The sequence below is a fragment of the Helicoverpa armigera genome, chromosome 6, assembly GCF_030705265.1.
Source record: "Helicoverpa armigera isolate CAAS_96S chromosome 6, ASM3070526v1, whole genome shotgun sequence".
In the NCBI taxonomy this organism is placed as follows: Eukaryota; Metazoa; Arthropoda; class Insecta; order Lepidoptera; family Noctuidae; genus Helicoverpa; species Helicoverpa armigera.
This window is the reverse complement of record NC_087125.1, coordinates 6,774,769-6,786,461: the sequence shown is the minus strand read 5'-3', so window position 1 is coordinate 6,786,461 and position 11,693 is coordinate 6,774,769. Positions and strand designations below refer to the sequence as shown.

Genomic DNA, 11,693 nt, shown 5'->3' with positions numbered 1-11,693 from the left:
ACACATGTAGTAGTCGGCCCGCACCTCCGCGACACCTTTGCAAGACGTTACCATAATTGTCTATACGTACCTACTCATTGTTCAAAAAAGCGATAATAATAAACTCTAATAAATACAATTTACAATTGTATTGCTACCATTTCTGAAATTGTGTTTTTCATTGTCATGTCAGTTCTTGTTATTAATTAATAGGTTGATACTGTTTTTATGTATTTGCCTCTACTAAGTGTTTATTATTCTTTAGGTATCAATAGATGCTCTTAAATATACTTAGTTATTTAGTTATTTATCATAGGTGCTTATACTATTTTAAAATATTATCCAAATAAATAAAGTACATAGGTACTTACGTAGGTGCAGGTATTTCGAGAACTGATATTGGAAGTTATCAAGAAGATTCGGAACTACCCACATAAATAGGGTTTCCTCCGTAGCTTTTCTTAATTTTCCAGAATTATAATTTTAGTTTTTAACAAAGTTTATATCACATGCCTTGCAAGGTATTAACTTTATGTTCCATGGCCCGTAAGACACGTCAATGAATTAGAAATACTCTGTTCTGTGTGTCTAAGTTGGCCGCCGTGATTTGTCTCCATTATTTTCTCTTTTATTTTCATTCACACGCTCCGTCGAAGTTTGCCCTTTCCTTTTGTCAAACATAAGTTTCTATTGTAAGAACTGTCATTGTTATGCTACCACCTCGGCGTAGCACATAACGCGTTTGTAGGCTTTTCTTTTAGTTCGCGACCAAAATGTCAGATTGATTTTCAGATCACGAAACAGTGTTGGAATTTCGTACGAGCTGATGTTTAACAGTTAATATTTGCATGAGTTTGATTTCTTTCTTTCTTTTACCTCATAATTTCAAGTAATGTGTTTCAGCAGGCATACAAACATGTTCTCCAATTGATACGCGAAGATATGTATTGAGGGTGGTAGGTGCAAAAAAACTGATACAAGATTTGGAATCACTCAAATTGAGAAGGTGTCCATCCATTACATATTATGTATATTGTTAAAAAGTCCTGCAAGTGAAATACTTACAAGATGTTGTCCCCAAAAAAGGACAATTAACGAGATCAATTAACGATTTCTGTGTCGAAGTATTTTCACGGCAGTTCCTTGAATAAAGACGAGCCTCCTCAGAAACAACTCTCGAGCCGCGAGGAGATTCCGGCCGACTGGTGGATTCGAGTGAGATGACTGGTTAATTGCCTTGTACGCAGTGCACGTACCGCCGCTGACATGTCACAAGACGTCTGCCACCGGCAGCGGCGATCCCTCAACGAATTCCAATCGGGAAGAGCGAAAAAGACACGAGCCGAGCATGCGCGGATAAAAAGTAGCGGAGCGGGCGCAGCGCTGCGGGAGGCACCGAGCCGCCGCGAGCGCCCCGCTCTCGCCGCGCCCCGCTCTGCTCCTAATGCGCAACTGAATCACGCGATTAAAACGTTCACTACTATGCGATACATCCCATCTTGCCAGGAGTCATTCATGTTTAGTACAAGTCCTTTTTGTATGACATCGATCGGCGGAAACGCTTAGCCGTCCGTTCACAGCCCCTTTGTCTAGCTATTTCGTTGCACAAACACTGTTAGTTACATTAACGCCAATTTGCAAACAAAAGCTGGTGTAGTCTTGTACGAACATACGTCATCTTCAAAGTAGGCCGGTATGCGTTTGATGCGAAATGTCCTAGTTCCCAGTATTGTTTCGGTCGATTTAAAGAATCGGCGGCGAAAGGCCGGCCGGCAGGCGCGCGTCGCGACTCACAAAAACAAAGCTGTCTGGTGCGGGGACGCAGCGCAGCTACCGACAAACATTCACAAAGTTCGCGATTGAGCTCCGCGGAGTCATGCCGCCACCTCACTGCCTAAACCTAATGACGCAAGCATTAGGTACGCGCCTGCATCATTGCGTCCCTTGAACAATGCGCTTGAGATAGTGAGCTTGGAGTTCATACAAATTGTATTGTAGTTTTGGAAGTTACTCAAGCTCACAGTACTGGCAGCTACCTAAGTAGGTATCTGCGTACGTATAAGTTTTGAGGAATAAAGTAATCGTGTGATCGCGGGAGTCGCACGCGCACCGGCCAGCATAGCAATGGGCATCGTCTGCCGACGCCAGCGTCATACGAATGATGCGATATAACGGATCGACCCGATTATTTCTGTCCATTTCACGACTGTTTAATAGCAATGTTAAACTCGGCGAAAGCAAACATACACGCCCTGTTTATCGAATATTTTACGATCTTCACCGGATTCATTTTAAAATCCTAAGCTTTGTGGAAGCGGCTGAAAGATTGTTTGATTCGAACGCATGTTACTAGTTTTACTATTTCAGATATTTATATTACAGTTAGTCATTTACCATTCTGATTTACCTGCATGTATGTTTATTCAGACACACGTGTTTATAATACACGGATACTTTATTTCAAATAAGATTTACTGTTCAAGAAATAATTTGGCGTTGAAACATCTGGACGAGTTTATCTAGTTCTTTCGTTGCCCGCCCAATAACATCTTTGTGAAATTGTTCATACCGGCTTCAGAGAATTCTTATAACGCACTGAATTTTCCTATACTATATCGTGTGTCTGTGTGTAGTGTGATGACTGCTAACATCAGTTGTGTTTTCATTGAACCCGCCGCGATAGTCAAGAGATAGTCCCCTTGTTTGTAAACTTTGATAGATGAACGTGAATAAATAACAATGTAATTATAATTGGGGTACTAATGTGGTTTTTGTGTTAGTGACACCGTCTCGCTTCCGTTCAGGTGACGAGCCGATAACATCTACTTGTACATAACCGTGGCTACACACTTTGTTACTCTACTAATGTTATATGTTAATAAATTATTTTGTACTAACGAAACTTTAAATTCAGTCTTCAAATTGTCTAAGTAGCAGTAGAGCTGAATTGTTGTAAACTTATATTGTGAAATATAAAAGATATAGGTAAAGTATGTTTAGACTTAATTCTTTTTGAATTAGACAATGTGTAAAAGTAATTATTGACAAAGCTAATTTATCTATTAACCACTTCCTATCTCTTTTGTTATTTAATTTTAATTGTCTTTCAAATCTAATTCGATTTTTTGCATCTGATAAGAATCTTGGTTCTTTCGGAGTTGTGTAACCTTGTTAAAACTGCTGGAAACTCAATTAAGATATGCCAACTACATATTTTATTTTGTAACGAAAATTAAATAATGAGAGGATTGTTGCAGTATGATGCCTTTTTATATAAACCGTTTGTTTAAATGTTGGACATGACAGTTTAGCTTAAAATTATTTTACGCCTAATGAGTACTTTCAGCTAGAGTACCTAAATTCTTACCAAACTTAGTTACTGCACAGCATCTATTTTAAATGTTCTAACTTATCCAAAGTTAATATAAACTTAGGTATAAAATATTCTTAGAACAAAAAACAATTAAGGCTCACAGAATTATATACCATCAAACTAAATATAATTAAATAGGTACATTTCAATTAATTGTATTTTTACTGTCACCTACGCCTTTAGTTAATCTATTACCACTTAAAACATGGTCACCTAACAGGACTATTGGATGTTTAATTGCATGTTTTCCACAATATTCCTGGACTTCACTAACACGTTTACATCAATACATCCAATTAGAATTTAAATGATTACTTAGAGCTTCAAGTACAAGCTTACATGGGAAAGGACAAAACGCCATTCATGCAGTATGCGCACCTCTATGCATATTCAAATACTTATTGCAATTGTACTTATCAGTACGGTTCCAGAAATTTGGAGTAGGTGCTATGGCGTTACAAAAATGTTAGGAAACTTATCCATAAAGATGACTATCACGCGAACACATATAATTACGTGTGACACCGCCATAAATTCATTGTATTCATAATAATACATAATTATCATCGCGATAGATTATGAGACCGTCCTGATTAAATTTTATGAATAATTTACTTTTGCTCCGGAAATCCTAACAATTGTCTGTCGTCCGTTTCACAAAGGCCGCTTTTGTTATTTTTTCCTGATATTATTAAAAAATATGCAAATCGATCGTGCCGCGACAGGATGTTCATTTTAGTAATAATGTCGATGTATTTGCATGTAAATTACGCCGGTATCCGCGGATGTTACAATTACAAATTGTAGCTGAATGTGCATCGTCATAGTTGTAAACAAACTGCATCACATTAAATTATAATACACATTGCTCTCTTCCGTCGAATTAGAACTGCTGCTACAAAATTCAAGAGGCTTATTTGATCATAAAACCAACAAAATAAAAGAAAATTTTGTGTAAATAAAATCTACTTGGCTCCATTAACTTGACAAGGTTAAACAATACATTGAATAACTATATAATAAAATTATATGGCGTTCGTATAAAACTATTTTGTTATTATATTAATTTACATAATTACAACGTTTCGTTTAGTCGGCATTCAAGCTTGTTAACCGAGTGGCTCAAAGTTCCGCTACCGGCCGACAGATGGCGCTACCAGTGTGTTAACAAACCACGCTAAGTTATTTCAGCTTACAGTTGTTTCAGTATTAGTGAAGCGAGGTTTCATTCCGAAAGTACTTTTATACAAATTTTAAGAAACTGTATACATATGCAAAAAATGCTTTCTATAACTGATGAGTTAAATAATTTGCGATTTCAAAATCAAGTGAAGAGGAAAACTGTTTTGAGAATCGTGTTCGAATTTCGGTGGAAAACTGTGTGTTCGCCTAGGTGTTGGCTGTGACGAGTGCGGTGCAAGTAGTGCAGTGTTGCAGAGTGCATCGTTCAAGGCGGGAGGTCAGCGCGGCAGGCTGCACCGCACGCCCCCGGCCCGCCCCACGCCCCCGCCCCGCGCCCGCCGCGCCCCGCGCTCCAAGACCTCACTTGTTTTGATGTAAGGTGTCCAGTGGCCACTATGCAAAACTCATGGCTTGCGAGAGAGGTGGCGAGTTCGCTGTCCTTGTCGCTATACTAAGGTAAGATAAAGTTTTGAATTCGCACGCTTCAACTGATCTTTTTATCTTGAAGTCCGTTAGTTTGGGTAAGTGATGTTTTTCCTTTTGTCTCTCGATCAACTTGTTACATTGATATCGGTGAACGATTTTGTTCTGATATTTGGGCGAAACTATGATTTCCCATGAAGTTTTTTAATGCACTTGTGCAATTCCTGATAAAACTAAAACAAATCATTCTGAAAGTACTTAGTAAAGTTTGATCACAGCCTAATAAATAATTCTTTGAACGTACATAGTTGCAAGTGAAGCTAATATAAGCTATTGAAAATATGATGTCTTGATTTTCAGTGGGAACTTATTAAAAAAGTTGTAAAAGTATTCCCTTTTTTCCTCCTTGAAAATCTTAAGATCTTCCTGTCGGAGGTTTGTTTTTACCGTAAGATGATTCTGTCATCTTCACCACTTCTACATGAGATTGATCTACTAATATTGTTTGGCTGCAAGCTAAAATTTTGAAAGTTTAGAAGTGAAATATTGTTATTTAAAAAAAGGTGTTAGGTGTTCTCTTTCGTCACATTGTAAACAACGTTAGCTATGTTCTTAAAATGTCAGATCTACTGGTCATATTCAGCAAAAAAGGACGCAATACTTAGATTGAGATGCTACTATGAAGCCCACAGGGCCCACTACATTTCACACTTTCAAAATATTTAGTAATTTTTTTTCACGGTTACAGAAACTAACCAAACGTAAGCTTTAACCAAATAAAAAGGTACGCATAGCACGTGCTATTTGTACAAAAGCTAAACCGACCCGGCACGTGTGCCTTTTTGCTATTGTTACGGTTTCTAAATTTCCAAATTTCATCCAAAATAACCGTAATATCAAAACCGTTAACGGTGACGTGATCTGCCTTCGGAGTTATCGGTTTATCTGCCATGCTGTACTGGGTCTCATTCCGTCACGTTTGCTTAAAAACTACGTTACTACAGCAAACACGGATTTTAATGTAACGCTTTTATTTTAGAAATTTTTCTCAGTAACCAATGAGGTTGGTTGTAACTTTATTTTGAATAAGTAAGTAAATATGTATTTCTTACTAGACACATACTTCGGTACTAACATACTCAGAGTCTTCCTGAAAATACTGAAGTAATAGTTAGGTCTAAATTATATAATTATTGTGCAAGCAAGCCTACTTAAATGTTAGTTCCTGAATATGACTGTCTCGAGGATAAGTAAACCTGCAACCACTTGATTAGAAAAAATCTTCATACACCAAAACACATTAAAACTCCTTATGTTTTAGACGTGGCTGGATGAAATTCTAAACCAAAACGTTGCGGATACTTCAGCCTTCAGATCAGATATTCAAAAAATTTACATGTAGGTATCCACTTTCGTCCGGCCTTTCTTCAAGAGAAATCAGTGCCGTAAAATGCCCCAAGAATTTGCCCAAAGAACACCATAAACGTATCATGTCCGACCCTTATATACACATGTAAGTATGTTTAAGTATTGTAATGACATTTAAAGAATGAATTAAATATTTACACGACACGACATTGTATTGTTTTATCACTGACAGCGGAACTCGATTGTCACCGCAAAATCCTGGAACGGCTTTGAACAAAACCAGTTTTGATGCAAAAAATGAGTTAATTGATTTCGTTAGTTTAGTCATACTAATTTGCTGATTAATATTAAACAACCGCCATATACGTGCCGATGTTGCAGATGGCTGGTAACTACTTGTTTTACATCAGGGAAATTTTATGGTTTTGAATGCGTTTCGTTAAAGCCGTCGGTAGCGAGGCGTCCTAACAATTTGTTGATGCTTATGCCAAAGTATTTGGTGACTGAGATGAAGTGGAATACTGCACAGATGAATGTAAACTTAACTTGTACTTTAAGTAACATAGGTACATTGATATAAAAATAGGTTTGGTTTGCTTTCTGTTTACATAGATGCTTATCACGTACCTGTTACAACACATTTTTTTAATTGCTCTAGTTATTACAATTTTGATATCGGTGGTTTTTTTAACATTCCACGCGTCTCCTATTTTTGTTTGTTCACTATAAAATAGGAGCACAGAGGTAATAAAAACTCCATGAAGAAATTTTCAATAAAGACAAATCCTAACGAACTTCGACTACCCGGCCCTTTTTATTTCATTCAAAACCATGGACTGATATGACTGATTCAGGACTGGGTACAATCGTTTTCATCACATTGCAATTAGAGAATAATTTATTCCTAATAAGTACAACCAGTTACTAACAAGTTGATACAAAATATTGTGTAAACCGCAACAGGTAAAAAGCCGGTAAAGTTTCTACGTACGCGGTGCAGTTTTTACAAGAGATTGTAATATTTAATTCAAGTACAATGTCGATTTATGATCGTGGTGGGAATATCTATACAGTATGTACAACAGTAATTTAATAAACAAGAAAAGCCAGTGTAGAATTGTTAGTTTTTACTAAAGAAGAGATGAGCGCGCAGCGAACCCCGCGGGTGGCGCAAGGCGCGGGCGAGTCCATGTTTCATAATTAGCTCTGTTATGAATTTTATAAATGTTTCATGCGCACTACATGGGTAGCCGACAATTAATTAACTCCTGCACAGTGCTTACATTAATTAGCCGAGAGACATGTCATGTTCGTTCGTCATACATTATACATACACGGCCGCGTTCTCTTGGAAAATTTATTAATATTACGTTACCTTTCAATAATTCAAACTGAATTGTCTTCATACTACATTTTATTTCTAAATAATTGCTAATTGGACCACCCCTGTTGTATTTCGCCGGTATCGATTTCTTAACTAATTAATGTGTATGATTATTTTTACTATGGTGTTTTTTGTATATTTATATTGAACTGTCTTCCAAATTCATTAAGTCCTACTATTATTAGATTTTTATGATACTTAATTTATGATTAAAATCAGTCTTAAGTATAGACAGGTAGTAGAATCGTACCATCTGCCTCCAAACGTAGCTATTTATGTAACTGGTTAGGTATAATAATATTGCCAACAGCCGTTGTAACAATACGGACATGAATCTTCGCTTGATTACTTCCTTTCAGTTCACCCAGTAATGAACAATAAATATCTAATCCTAATTTAGAGTGCAGTTGCCATTTCACCCTCTCCCCTTCGCGCAGAGCACAGTAAATGAGTTTCCTTATAACAATGATATCATTCCTATATCTAAGTATTTAAGCCATACAGCCAGTAATTTCTCATTTAGCTTCAGAAAGGGTCTGATCTTCATCTTATTTCATTTCAAAATAACCTATATTGGTCCTATAGCTGGAATTTAATATCTTTCGTACAAAAACAAAAATAATGCCTTAGCACAATATTTATTTTATCCGATTTATATTGCACTCCAATAAATGGCCGACATTAATAATCAAAGTGGAATATTTCATTAAGACAGTAGAGACCACTAAGTTTTACAACTTAATTGCTTTCGCAAACTATAACAGGATCAGTTTTTATGATACACCCACAAAGGCGCCCCGAGAATCTCGACTCTAATCATTCATATTATTTATTTTTTGTGTCATAATTCCTCACGATGAGGAATGGGTCCCGATCGACTCGATAGTTTTATTCATTTTATGAAGACAAAGTTATGAGTCGGCGATATTGCTGAACTTTCTACGAAATGATCTCTGTATAAATCAGAGAACAACGTCGGTTCGGGACGAATGAATATTGTCGGTAGGTACTAAACATTCTAATCATCCTACTGTAATCTAGAGAGTATTTGTCGAACGGCATGGAATATTGCGAATGTCAGGAATAAGCCGCGCCGCACAATGGGCCGCGGAGTGATAAGGCGAGCGACTGGCGCTGCCCGCGGTGCGCGACCCGCCGATTGTCCGACCATCGGTAATTTTCCCATGATCGAGAATGTAGCTTTACGATACCCCTACATTGACTACACTCGAAAAACTATTTCTAAGTATAATATATCATTTGCAAGTTCAACCTACCCCGGCTATTAGGTATCATAATGCGCAGCCCGGCCTCACACAACAACCCTTGTATTGAACGAGTCGAGTAATTAAAGAGGCATTGTATAAAGGATAAAAGCTTTTCAAATACCGTCTAGATGAATTAGGGATACGAATTCCTAAAAACAATTGAAGCAGTCGATAAAGTTAGCCTTCTACTTAGCAATTAAAAAAGTAAAAGAAGAATGTTTTGTTTCCAGATAATAAAGCTTCGGACAGAGAGTATAAAGTTCAAAATGGTATTACGATTTACATCCTTCGAGAAAAATAACCTTGCTTGGAAGTGAGAAAGCTTTCCACCTATTCACTGAAAATAAAATGTAAAAAACTGGATGTTTTAAAGAAAATTAAAAACAAGGAAGTTTTGCCGATTGCGCCTGGTACCTAATCTACTCCGTGTAAAGAAGAAATTAACACAACTTTCTTGGATATTTATTACGCTACTTTTATTACCTTACTTTTACGAGGCTGAAATTAAAACAGAAAAGTACTTACCTATTGTGCCTGCTAATGTTTCAAATTAATGATTGAGAATAAATAAACATTGAGTGAGGCTGGCTATTTTTGTTTGTTTTGACAACTGATAAGTGTGTATTTTTACTATGTTGCTACATAAAGTTTGTCGTATGTAAGTGTTAAAGTTAATAAAATGTAGGCATTAAAAATAGTTTTCATGCCTTTGCAAGATAAATTATATGTTATTTTTACCACGTATGATTATGTTATTTTTTATAAATTAAACCAAAATTACATAAATTATTAAAATACCATATTTTTTGTGGCCAACAGGTACCTACGTAGTTCCAAGTGATTTCACGCACATACGCATAACTTAAGTTTTGTTTCCCAGTATCGGTCCATGTAAACCATTAATTAATTAAATACTATGCACACAACTCGATAGAAACACGTTTGTCCGGTAGTAAAATTTTAATCTACTCAAATCAGGTGTCAAGCTATGCTGCGCATTTTCCAAACTCTTGAACACTTTCATAAATACACAAATTATGATAATAAAGTAAATAAATTAAGTTAATCAATGTGATTGTAGCTGGTCAATAAAATAGAATTGAGGACCCCCCACGATGGTAAACTCGGTTAGCTTGAACGAGTTGTAGGAAGGAGAGCTCGCAAAACCTTACCTACTACCGCTCAGCCGTCATCGAGTATAATAACTGTAGCTAAATTCTTCATTATGACTTATTTACATTTTTATGAGTTGATATCAAGTCATAAAGGAGTGTTAAGTTCCCGGCTTATTGCCAACTTCCGTTAGCTAAGTATAAGTTCCCCGTCGCCGCTTGCTATCCAATAGTCACGAATGATTCGCCACGGAAACTTGATTTGTGTTACAACTTCAAAACTTATTCAACACTTGAGCCGTGATAATAAACAGATCTAAATTGCAGCGCTAAGTTTAGAAACATAAACATCTGTTCGTGATTGTATTGTGTCGAATCTACGACCTTTTTCCTTTCCACTTATAAAGTATAGATTGTTATCGATAAAGTTATTTCAATATACTGCACATTTAAAAGGATTGTCGTTATGGAACCGTGTCGACATTTCTGATTATTTATCAAGCTACGAGGCCCATAAAACTTAAAATGCCTTTAAAAATCAGATTATAAAACAAGTTCTTTGTTTCTGTGTTAAAAATTCGTGATGACGGTCCTTTGAAAGGCTATAATGAGTATTGATTTAAATTACGTGGATTAAAAAATCTGGGAAAAATTATAACGAGAGGATGCCGCCATCTGTTTGCCTATACGATGATAATAACGTGGACCTTGCCTCGACGTAACCTGTAAACACACGTGCTTTCTCAGTTTGGGTCTACAATGTGACCTTATCGTTATTACGTTAATATTTAATATAAGTGAGTTGATGCCCTATATAGATACCCACAAAAAAACATTTATTATTCTCTTTATAAAGACTGTGCTATAAAATTATTAACCTGCCTGATCTTCAATTCAGTCTTATATTATCGTGTTCTTATATTAAGAGAAAAACAATAACAGTTCAAAATATTTATAGCACAATTAAAACAGTCCTTATTGTATCCATTCCACATTAATCCTCGCGTTAGTTTTTTTAAGAATAATGAACCAGACATTTTTATAACAAAGGTCCTTGGCCGTGCATCTTGATCTTAATGTTATCTCTAATAGGTCAATAAATAAGGAGCAACGTGCGAGCTTCGGCGGAGCGGACGCGGGCGCGGGGACGCGACACGTACCAGCGGCTTATTAAAATATAAAATAATGAAAACGACCGCAGCTCATATGACACTGTGTTTTATATTCATATTATTTAATCGTCGATTCGAGTTCTTGAATCCTACATCTGTATAAGGACTGCCTACATACAAAGCAACTCAGCTCTTGGGTCCATTGCAAAAAAATGTTCTATGAATAGGTACATACTGTAAATTGTGCATAACTACAATTTGTAACTTCAAGAAATAAAACGTTTTAGGGATCTTCACACTCCACACAACAACTCGAAGTATCTGCATTTTCTTATTTTAAAATGAATGCAAACAACATTCAAAGGAATTATAATAAAAGGCAATATAAAGTTAGGTTTTATGATAGGACAATCTGGCTTATGAATGAAATGTAAACAGCCGCAATGAAATGATATAAATGATGCGCGGTGGTACGGCGTACAATCAGTCGGC

At 36.4% G+C, this 11,693-nt stretch overlaps 1 long non-coding RNA gene across 1 annotated transcript; it reads left to right on the top strand.

Annotated features, from left to right (window-relative positions):
* Positions 1-4,853: 4,853 nt before the first annotated feature.
* On the top strand, positions 4,854-9,560 carry LOC110371953 (uncharacterized). The gene is made up of 3 exons (XR_002429317.3): positions 4,854-4,990; positions 6,279-6,470; positions 9,208-9,560. It is a non-coding gene; the product is annotated as an uncharacterized LOC110371953 (long non-coding RNA).
* The last annotated feature ends 2,133 nt before the right edge of the window (positions 9,561-11,693 follow it).